General features: G+C 41.1%; 1 protein-coding gene across 1 annotated transcript in view; it reads right to left on the reverse strand.

Annotated features, from left to right (window-relative positions):
- ipo11 (importin 11) overlaps positions 1–9,715 on the reverse strand; it is a 154,030-nt gene extending 144,315 nt beyond the window's left edge. The window contains exon 1 of the mRNA XM_074637658.1: positions 9,575–9,715. The gene's annotated coding sequence lies outside the window, so the exon portion shown is untranslated. The remainder of the gene's footprint in view (positions 1–9,574) is intronic.
- Positions 9,716–11,490: the final 1,775 nt, after the last annotated feature.

The raw sequence follows: 11,490 nt of genomic DNA on the forward strand, positions 1-11,490 counted from the left end.
TTCTTCTTCTTCAACGTTGGGTGCATTCCAAATAGTTTCAGAGAATATTTCCGACAAGCATGAGATGAAAAACCTAAGAAATATGTTATGTATGTCTGTCAACTAATCATGTCAAGATATTGCAGTCCGGAGCTATCAGAAGCACTTTATTCCGGATACAAACTGTGTTAAAAACACACTTAAAAACAGCTGGATTGTTTTAGTAAGCACTTAACCCTAACAGACTGAGTGGAGAAACTATAATCTGTGAGACCAGTAGAGGTAGTGCGGTTGAAGTGAGCTTTCATTAGTAAGTTTGGGGAAATATTGAGCAAGGCTGCCATCTGCAGCCCAGAAACAAATCTCCAGTATGATCCATTGTGTGCTTCTGTAATTGCATGTACTAAATTAGGGTCGTGTTCACACAAGAATGCGAACTGTTGTAACATAACAGAGACAGATTCTTTTAATAAAACAGCCCCTTGAATTATTAATTCAGTAACAAATCTATTAGAAGATTCTGTTATAAGGTGTGAACGTATAGCAAGAGTAGTACCAGTCTATCCTCTAACAAATCCACATTCAAATACCATCTACGAATACATTACTTAAACAGCTGATCGATAGTCCAGTGTTGGTCATGTATGGTTTTCTTTGTTTTCTTTGTTCCTTTTTCCCTGATGATGGGCCTTGAGGCTAAACAAAAAAAAAAAAAAAAAAAAAAAATTGTGGAAGATTTGTGTATGAATTTGAAATTTGAAATTTATATATGTTTGAAAATTTGAGTGTTATTAGTGTAACACAAATGTGATGTTGTATATAGTATGTATGTGATAAATTAATGTACATGATTTCGGACCCCAGGAAGACTAGCTGGTGCCATTGGTATCAGCTAATGGGGATCCTTTTTAAATAAATAAATAAATAAATAAAGGGCATTTATGTCTCACAACACAGGGATCATTTTCCACATGAAACAACATCAAGATAAAAATCCACCTGGTAGCCATAATGCTACAATTAATGTGCATGCACACTAGTATTTTGGTAGGACAGGGGATCCCCTTGAAACATCCTATCCTGATTTCAGAAACCTGGATAAGCATTTATCTCAGTTTTGAGAAACCCAAGAGTTGGGCTACACCACCTCTAAAATATCACTAACTAAACTGCAATGCACTGTGTTTTCCCCCAAAGCAACTCTGCTGACACAGATTCTGTAGACGCCCCCATAGAGAGCTGAAGTCCCTCCCCTTCCGGTGAACCCCATGGGACCATATTTCAGAAAAAATATGAACGGTAGCCAACAAAGAGAAATAAATCATTTTTTGATCCCGTTTGAATTGTGCATCACACATATGATGTTTTGTCAATTTAAAACATCATTTTTCAAGTCAAGAAAATCACAGTTTGTCGTAGGTTTGTCGTAGTATCATTTAGTTTTGTGTGAAACTGCTCAGTGAACTACATCTCTCGTGTGTTCCACGCTCAGATGAAACGTTATCTGACCTGATGTGCTTTATCCAGCGACTCCTGGTCTTTTTATCAGCCGGGAAGCAAAAGAAGGAGCAAGACCCGTTGCTCTTGTGAGTACATCCCAGTACAAAAAAACACAGGCATCGTAGCTTCAGAGAGAGACAGTCTTATACTTTACCTGTTTTACAACAAACTGCGACTTTCTTGACTTGCAAAATTATGTTTTAAATTGACAAACATCATATGTGTGATTCATGGTCGCAATTCAAAGGGGATCAACTAAATATTTATCTCTCTCCGTTGACTACCGTTCATATTTTTTCTGAAATAAGATCCCATGATGGTCCACTGAAAGTGGCGTGACTCCGGCTCTCTATTCTCAGCTGAGTGCTTTTTTGTGCACACATGCTTCATGGCGTAAGCAGTGAGCTTGGCAGAAACGAGGTGTTTGGGCACGTTGTAATGTGATTAAGGAGAGCTATCTTTAAGTGTTTAGAAAACTGTATTCACATATGTGAGCAGAGTGAAAGGGAAGGCTTACAGGATGGTAGTGAGACCAGCTATGTTGTATGGTTTGGGGGCAGCCGCACTGACAAAAAGAGAGGAGGCGGAGCTGGAGGTGGCAGAGTTGAAGATGCTATGATTTTCGTTGGGAGTGACAAGGATGGACAGGATTAGGAATGAGTATATTAAAGGGGACAGCTCAGGTTAGACGGCTTGGAGACAAAACAAGAGAGGCGAGGTTGAGATGATTCGCTTCCTGCTCTTCCTCCTGTGCAGACGCTTCGCTGAGTTGCTCTTCGCTTTGCTTTCTTTTTATCATTGCTATGCTTATCTTTCGCTACTAAATTTTTGGAAAACGGGTCCTGGATACTTACAAATCACTGGGAGTTTAATTTATGAAAGAAACTGAAGGCTACCACTATTTCAAAAACTGTTTTACTTTGTGAGCGTGGCCTATCAGCAGCACAAGCCTGTACTTTAGTGAACGGGAGCGAGGTGCTTGGCTAAAGCTAATCAGCAGCAAGATGCCTCCCTTCTCCACGGATGACTACTACAAACTTCTACAGAAGATAGCAGTGCTGGAAACAAAGATTATCCGGCTCAAAGTGAATGCGGAGGTGAATGGATTATGTGGGAATGAAACCACTCTACCGCTGATTCAAAACAGTGAACTGGAACAGGCTAATAGAAAGCTAATTAGCACCAACAAGACCACCAAGAATCAAGAGGGCAATAAATCGACTAGTAGTCCTCCCTGGAACGCTCTTGGTGCGAAGCCAAAGCGTAAATCATGTCCCTGGGAAATGGGAGGAAAACTTACAGGCAGAACCCAGCACCCTCAGATATGTGATGCGACCGGCTGGCCTGCATTAGCATCCGAGCATAGTGCCTCATCAACCCCTGTACAAAGTAAGGTCCAACCGTGGACAACTGTGAAAGGAAGGATGAGTAACAAACCTCCCCAACAAAGAAGTTTGCAACTGGAGAACAGATTTGCTCCACTGTTGCAGGACCCTGGATCTCGATCTGATGCCCTGGATAATGTCAACTCTTCACACAGCAGGGTAAGAACCAAAAGCAACACTTAAGGTAAAAGGCTACAGGGAAAGCTAACAACTGGGCCTCAAACTCAAACTCTGATTGTGGGTGATGCTGCTGTTAAAGATGTGAAAAGCATGTGGAGTAAAGACATCAAAGTACTCTGTTTTCCCAAAGATATGGTCTCTGATCTGGCAGAAAGAATCCTGGATATTGTGACTGCACACCCAAATGTGAAAAATGTGGTATTGCACATTGGGTCGAATGATGTTGTGAAGCAACAGTCTGAAGTGCTGAAACGGGACTTTACTGGTCTGCTAAACACGGTCAGCTCTGTGAATGCTCAGGTGTTTATCAGTGGACCCCTGCCGCCAATCAGAAGAGGAGTCGAGAGATTCAGCAGATTGCTGGGACTGAACACATGGCTTTCAACAGCATGCAAATCCCACTCAGTGCATTTTATTGACAATTTTAACTTTTTTTGGGACCGCAGACATCTCTTCAAGGCAGATGGACTCTGCCTAAACAAGTCAGGAGTAAAATTGTTCAACTCCAACCTATTCTACTTCCTGCGTCATTCATCTGTTCCCTCTGCCAAGGACGCGAGACAAGAGGAATCACCACTGGACGAAGACACAACACAATGTGCCAGGGGACCTCAAGGAGAATCATTTCACCCCCCACCACAAGCCAGCCCTGGGATACAGCAGAGACAAGAGGAGGCGTCCTCATCCTCGCTTATCACCCTTTCTCCCTCCTCCCCCCTCTTGGAGTTCACTGACCACATGAAGGAGCTGGTCAATGCTGGAACTAAACTTACTCCCCGCCCTACACCCATTTTCTCTCCCATGATCCCCCCACGAGGTCGACCTCGAACAACTTTGGCACCATCTCCACAAACACGACACCCACCACCTCCATCCCCTCCACAATGGAATCAGCCTCTGTCTCCGCAGCCTGATAAGGATGTTCCTTTACAAAATGTTGCAAGCACAGATTGATATGTGTTGGGTCCAGGCTTCAAGGCTAATGATACACGTGACTGTTTCCAGGATAAGCTGGGGCCCTGTGTGATGAGAGCTTCTTCTATCTCAGTTCTAATAAGTAGTAGAAAAAGAATGGTGAACCTACAAAGAAACAGGAAGATTTTGACTGATTGTGCTAATTTATCAAATTTAGCATTGATTCCTTGCCAGCCAAACCATGTCCCAAAAAATAATAATAATGCTTCTAGCACATTAAAGCTAGCCCTGTTAAACGTCAGGTCTTTGGCAGGAAAAAGTTTTTTAATCAATGATTTTATTATTGAGCACAAGCTTGATTTTATGTTTTTAACTGAAACTTGGTTAGACCAAAATAACAGTGCAGCTGTTCTTATCGAGTCAACTCCTCCCAACTTTAGTTTTATGAGCGAAGCTAGAATGCATAAGAAAGGAGGTGGAGTTGCCATGTTGTTTAATGATTCTCTCCAATGCAAACAGATATCTTATGGACATTTTGCTTCTTTTGAATATGTCGCTCTTCAGCTGAACTCCTCTTCTCGAGCTTTGTTTCTCAATATCTACAGGCCACCTAAATACTGTGCAAACTTTTTTGATGATTTTACTGAACTGCTGTCTGTAATTTGTGTTGACTTTGACTGTGTAGTCATTGTTGGTGATTTTAACATCCATGTTGACAACCAACAGGACAGAGGGGCCAAAGAACTGTGTCAGGTTCTTGATAACTATGGAATGAGTCAGCATGTGACAGAGCCCACACACAATAGGGGACACACTTTGGACTTAATCATATCAAAGGGCCTGAACATTTCCAAGGTTGTAGTGATGGATGTTGCTCTGTCTGATCATTCCTGTGTATTCTTTGAGAGTACTCTTCCTGTGCACAGGAATGATCAGACAGAGGTAATCACAAAAAGGTATATCACTGAAAACACCAGTGATCAATTTGTTCAGGCTTTCTCTTCCACACCCACCCTCCCCTGGACCTCGGTCAATGAGCTTGTAGATAATTTCAATTCTAAAATGACAAATGTTATTGATACCATTGCACCCACCACGGTGAAGATTGTCTCTGGTAAGAAAAAATCTCCATGGAGAAATACCATGTTGGTAAGAAATGAAAAAAGAGAGTGTCGAAAAGCTGAACGCCAGTGGCGGAAAACAAATCTACAAGTTCATTATGACATCTATAAAGAGAGACTTTGCATTTATAATTCAGAACTGAAAAATGCAAGGCGGTCCTTCTTCTCTGACATCATCACCAAAAACAATAACAATGCACGTGCCCTATTTGCTACTGTCGACAGGCTAACAAACCCTCCTGTGTCAGTAGCCTCTGAACTTTTATCCTCCAGGTCCTGCAATGAATTTGCTTCCTTTTTTACAGAAAAAATTCACAAAATCAGACAAGCAGTCACTTCCTCCATAGCAGGTACAGGATGTTTGTTTCCCCTGCGTCCACTTAAACCTGGCGCAAATACCATGACACAGTTTTATCCAATAAATCAGACATACCTGGAGGAAATCATACAACATCTAAAATCCTCCTCATGCTGCCTTGACATTCTGCCAACAGGCCTTTTCAAAAAAGTATCAGATTGTATGGTCTCAGAGCTTTTACAGATTGTTAATGCATCTCTTGTTTCAGGAGTCTTCCCACAGGCCCTGAAAACTGCTGTCATCAAACCACTCCTCAAAAAGAACAATCTGGACTCATCAGTAGTAAATAATTACAGACCGATATCAAATCTTCCATTCTTGTCTAAAATAATTGAAAAAACAGTTTTTCAAAAATTAAATAGCTTTCTGGCACTAAACAACTCTTTTGATGTCTTCCAGTCAGGTTTTCGACGAAACCACAGCACTGAGACTGCTCTTGTTAAGGTCTTCTATGACATCCAATTGAACACAGACAGTGGTAGAACTACGGTTTTAGTTTTACTGGATCTCAGTGCTGCATTCGACACGGTTGACCATAATATATTACTAGACCGACTGGAAAACTGGGTGGGTATTTCTGGCATAGCACTCAGCTGGTTTAAATCCTACCTAAAAGACAGGGACTTCTTTGTGTCTATAGGTAATTGTAAATCTGAGCTGAACAAAATCACATGCGGAGTTCCCCAAGGCTCCATCTTGGGGTCTCTTTTGTTTAACATCTACATGCTCCCACTGGGTCAGATTTTTGAGAACAACAAAATAAATTACCATAACTATGCAGACGACACACAAATTTACATAACTCTATCACCAGGAGACTACAGTCCAATACAAGCACTGAGTGAGTGCATTGAACAAGTCAATAATTGGATGTGCCAGAATTTTCTTCAGTTGAACAAAGACAAAACTGAGGTCGTAGTTTTTGGAGCCAAAAAAGAAAGATTAAAGGTTAGTGCTCACCTACAATCTGTGATGTTAAAAAGCTCAGACCAAGCCAGAAACCTTGGTGTAGTCATGGACTCAGACCTGAGCTTTAACAGCCATATTAAGACAATTACAAAGACAGCCTTCTATCACCTGAAGAATATAAGAAGAATTAGAGGACTGATGTCTCAGCAGGATTTGGAAAAACTAGTCCATGCATTTATCTTCAGCCGACTTGACTACTGTAACGGCGTCTTTACTGGTCTTCCTAAAAAATCGATCAGACAGCTGCAGCTGATTCAGAACGCTGCTGCTAGAGTCCTCACTAAGACCAAGAAAGTGGATCACATCAGTCCAGTTCTGAAGTCTCTACACTGGCTGCCTGTCTCTCAGAGAATTGATTTCAAAATACTGCTGCTGGTTTACAAAGCACTAAATGGTTTAGGGCCAAAATACATTTCTGATCTTCTGCTGTGTTATGAACCATCCAGACCTCTCAGGTCATCTGGATCAGGTCTGCTTAGTGTCCCCAGAGTCAGAACTAAACATGCAGAAGCAGCATTCAGTTTTTATGCACCAAATATCTGGAACAAGCTCCCAGAAACCTGCAGGACCGCTCCAACTCTCACTTCTTTTAAAACAAAGCTTAAAACTTTCCTGTTTGCGGGTGCCTTTTATTCTGACACTGCACTATAACTTCTACTCTTTTGAGTTTTATGCAATTTTAGTTTCTATCCTAGCTTTTATTTTTAGCTTGTTTTTATTTTCTAATTTTTAATGTTTTAATGTTTTTATGTTTTTATAACTGTTTTAATTATTTCTTAATGTTCTTTTGCATTTTGTCGCAATGTTCTTGAATGTTTCTGTAAAGCACTTTGAATTGCCCTGTTGTTGAAATGTGCTATACAAATAAAGCTGCCTTGCCTTGCCTTTGGACATGTGCTAAGGAGAGATGCTGAGGATGGAGCTGCCAGGCAAGAGGGAAAGAGGAAGGCAAAAGAGGAGGTTTATAGATGTGGTGAGGGAGGACATGCACGTGGTTGGAGCAACAGAGGGAGATGCAGAGGACAGGAAGAGATGGAAACAGACGGCAGCAACCGAAAGAAGAAGAAGATTCACATCTGTGAGCGGTCTGGTGTTTTGAGACACTGTCAAGATGAACAGGTGGCGTCGTGATATGTCAACAATGTCTGTGTTATACATCAATACATGTTTGAATGCAGGGACTGGTCTTATTTAAAGACTGTCATATGACTCGGGTGGAGATTGTCAGTGATGTCTGACAATGTCACTGCAAGACTCCTTTACTACTCGTACTTTACTCGCAGTAGGAGACACCCTCAAAAAGGACTGGCAATCAGTGAAAGGTGCCTCCAGTCAGATGCAACAGCCGGCCCAGAGTTCATATGCAGTGTGCATGTGGTACTGTCAACTGTGTCAAACCATCTTTAACTGGCAAAGGACGATACCAATTCTTGTAACATTACAACATCCATGTACAGCTGAAATGAGGTCAGTTGCTATTGGTGCTGCTTCTCTAGCAGTCCACTAAATATCTAGGCCTCTTTCACTGCAGATCCTTTGACTTGTCATTGTAGGACAAGCACAGGTGGTACTAATAACACTGACGACGGCTCCACTTCTATTCAAGTGTCCCAGAAAGCCATGGCAGTGTGACAGTGAGCCAGCATGCAAAATACCAGGACCCTGAAAACAAAGCAGCTAGATGGAATTAATCTTATATTATGTCATCCTTTTCTTTTATGTGACATATAAAAATGTCCTCTGTGAAAAGGGCCTATTACCAGATTGTATATAGGTGCACCTTCCTGCAGCTGTCAGACTCCACAACCAGCACTGCTCCCAGTAGACCACAACCAGCACTGCTCCCAGTAGACCACAACCAGCACTGCTCCCAGTAGACCACAACCAGCACTGCTCCCAGTAGACCACAACCAGCACTGCTCCCAGTAGACCACTTACACACCAAAAAACTGACAATAACCTGATATTTTCAGGTGGAATTTCATTTAATTCTCACTGTGCAATATAATTTTCCACTTGTGCAATTGTGTTAATAGTCTGTTTATTGTCAATACTGTATATACTGCTCCTATTGTTATACTTCTTTCCATTTAAATGGTTCATATTTTGTTACACTTTGTTTAGCTCTTTTTTACTGTGATAGCTGATGCATCTTGTTTTTCTGCACTATCCCCTTTGCTGCTGTACACTGCAAATGTCCCCACTGCGGGACTAACAAAGGAATATCTTATCTGATCTGTCATTCCCATTACATGCTGGGCTTTGGGCCAGATCAGAAATGCATACTGTACACCCTCACCACCACATATGCTAGAAATGTACAACATGAAACTAGCTTCTGAATCTGAAAAACTAGAATCTGCAGAGCAAACATGCAGGCTAACACACAGGGCAACACTAACAGCTCAGTGTTGTTGTTGTTGTTGTTTGTATTGTAGCTACTACTGCCACTGTGTTGGGGGTCTTTTCCCAAGGTGAGCCTGCTAGATGTCTGGGTGGTTTGCATATAATATGGCCTCTGCCGCTAACACTAGCTAACCTAGGAGTCAAATGCAGGCTGAGTGAACAAGTAAGCTAGCGGCAGCATGACTTTATAAGCTAGATAATCAGGCTACATGTTGATAGCATCACAGCTCCACCAACTCAACCCTGATCTACGAAGCGCCTATAGGATTGATCTGACTAAAGTTATACTCTGAGTGGCCCTGTTACAGTATAACTACAGCTGTGTGCCTCCACTGTAGATGCCTTTATGATAAAGATGTCAACATCTTGACACAATCACATCAGCTAGGAAGCGTCTATGAAGTGTTAGTTAGGTTGAGAGAATCAAAACAAGCTCAGTGGTCACCAGAGAGCTGCAACGTTACCATCACATGTACATCATCATGTGATCCACAGTGGACTGAATCAGCTGTGAATCATTCTCAGTATAGTCCAGGTTGCTGTAATGGCCCTCTCTTTCTCTCTGTGTGACCCTACAATGAGAATAAGACACCTCCACTAGTGAAAGAGGCGACACTGACAGTTTCCAGAGCTAACTTTGAGCTAGCTAGCAAGCTAAACGTATACAATGTGACACCAAAGGGCCGACAGAGTGTCTGCTGGTAAACAACCTCTCTCCTCAAGTACATGTGTCAAATATAAACAAGGAAACACGGACTCACCTAAAAGAGTGACGGTAGAGGAGCAGGATCAGCGGTAAAGCTCTGCTGAAGCTCTGTCAGTGGTAATAGTGTGATGGAGATGGAGACACACGCTTGTAGGAATGGCGCGTTCAACATAGCAGCAGGTCGCGCGCTAATGACGTATGAGGTTTAGCAGGCGTCCTTGGTCATGAATGAATAGAGCCAGCTGCAGCTGTTCTGTTGCTCTTTTACTGATGCTTCTCCCATTTTTCCTTGTTAAAAAATAATAAAATATGTATATATTATTACAGTGGATCAGTGATAAGAAACCCTCTGTTCAAGGCTGGCGTAAAGTCATATTTGAGATGGTCCCTTTGGATTATCTCACAAATATTCTACATGCCAAAGTAGATCAGTTCCACAATATTTGGCAGCCCTCTTCTGAATTATCTTGGACCTGATCTCTCCTCCATTATCTCACAAGGCGTCTCTTGAACATGAACTCATATATCCCTCCCTACTCTGTTGCTCTTACTGATGCTTCTCCCATTTTTTACTTTTTTTCTGGGGGGGAGTTCTAAGATAATTTATTCTACGAGAGCTGTGCATCAGAGATGCTTATTGATGCATTATACCTTATACCTTATACCTCTCTAGGGAAGAGGGGGGGGGGTGGGGGGGGGGGGGGGGGACAAAGGAGGACGGTCTGCAGATAATAATGCACACAGTGCACTTTCATAGACTAAGATACTGGAGATACCCTGCACTATACTCATTTTTAACAGTCTCTTCTGCACTATATTCACTTTTTTAATAGTCGTGTATCACAGTTGTTACCTTGCACTATATTCAGTTATAATAGTTTTCTTCATCTCCTTGTATTAATATATATCTGGTATATTATTTTTATTTTTTTGTACTTTGTACTTTGCACTACTAACTTTTTTGCTACCTTTTTATTAACATGTTTTGCACTATGGAACTGTGATGCTGGAAACTTGAATTTCCCTCGGGATCAATAAAGTTACTATCCATCTATCTATCTATCTATCTATCTATCTATCTTATTGCTCCTCCTCATCCTCCATGTTCACCTCCAACTGGTGCTCTTCTCTCTCTAAGCTCAATAAATTCCACCAATCTCTGCATTTATCAGATCAGTCATTTGAGTCAACAATAATTAGCATAAAACAGATTCCTTAATGTTTGACATATTTTTGTAATTTTGAACGCTCTTTTCTCATTTACTATCATTCTTATTGCAGTGTGCCAGCAGCTATTTTGTTCGTATTAGTTTCAATGAGAAAATGTGTAATGGAAAATTGTATAGATGCTGATCAACCTTCAGCTTTTACATTTAGACTTCCCTTTGCCTACTCAGGCTTATTCATACATTTTGTATTCATAAATGTGAACTCAGTGTAAACAGACTTGACAGCTGATTTAACTTCCAGCAACTCTAAAAGCTCAACAATAACCTTTTTTGGCTAAGGATGTGTACACATACAAGGACTAGATTTGATTTGAATTTTTTTTGTATTCCTCTCAATGTACACAGTAATAGATAGAACAGCCAGGAAGAACAACAAAGCAGGACAATTAAAGGTATATTTAAAGTTATCGTGAAATATGTGACACCTATTGCGTTTTTTGTAAATCCGTAATTCCCAACTATTTTATGTGAAATTTAATAATAACTTTATGTTTTGGTAAAGAAGGTAGCGCTTCAACAATGGGATTCACGGTGGAGTGCTGGATCCAAAGTCCAAAAAGCATAAAAATGTGATAGGGTAGCACATCCCATATTTCAAAATCATGGAGAACAAAATACTAACATTTCACTTAACTGGCTCACATCACAATAGACATACATACATTTGTGCGTTTCGGCACAGAGCCTTCTTCAGAGTGTGTTAAGTATACAAATTCAGTTCAGTAATATACACAAGGGCAGA

The sequence above is a fragment of the Sebastes fasciatus genome, chromosome 6 (genome assembly GCF_043250625.1).
Source record: "Sebastes fasciatus isolate fSebFas1 chromosome 6, fSebFas1.pri, whole genome shotgun sequence".
Taxonomy (NCBI): Eukaryota; Metazoa; Chordata; class Actinopteri; order Perciformes; family Sebastidae; genus Sebastes; species Sebastes fasciatus.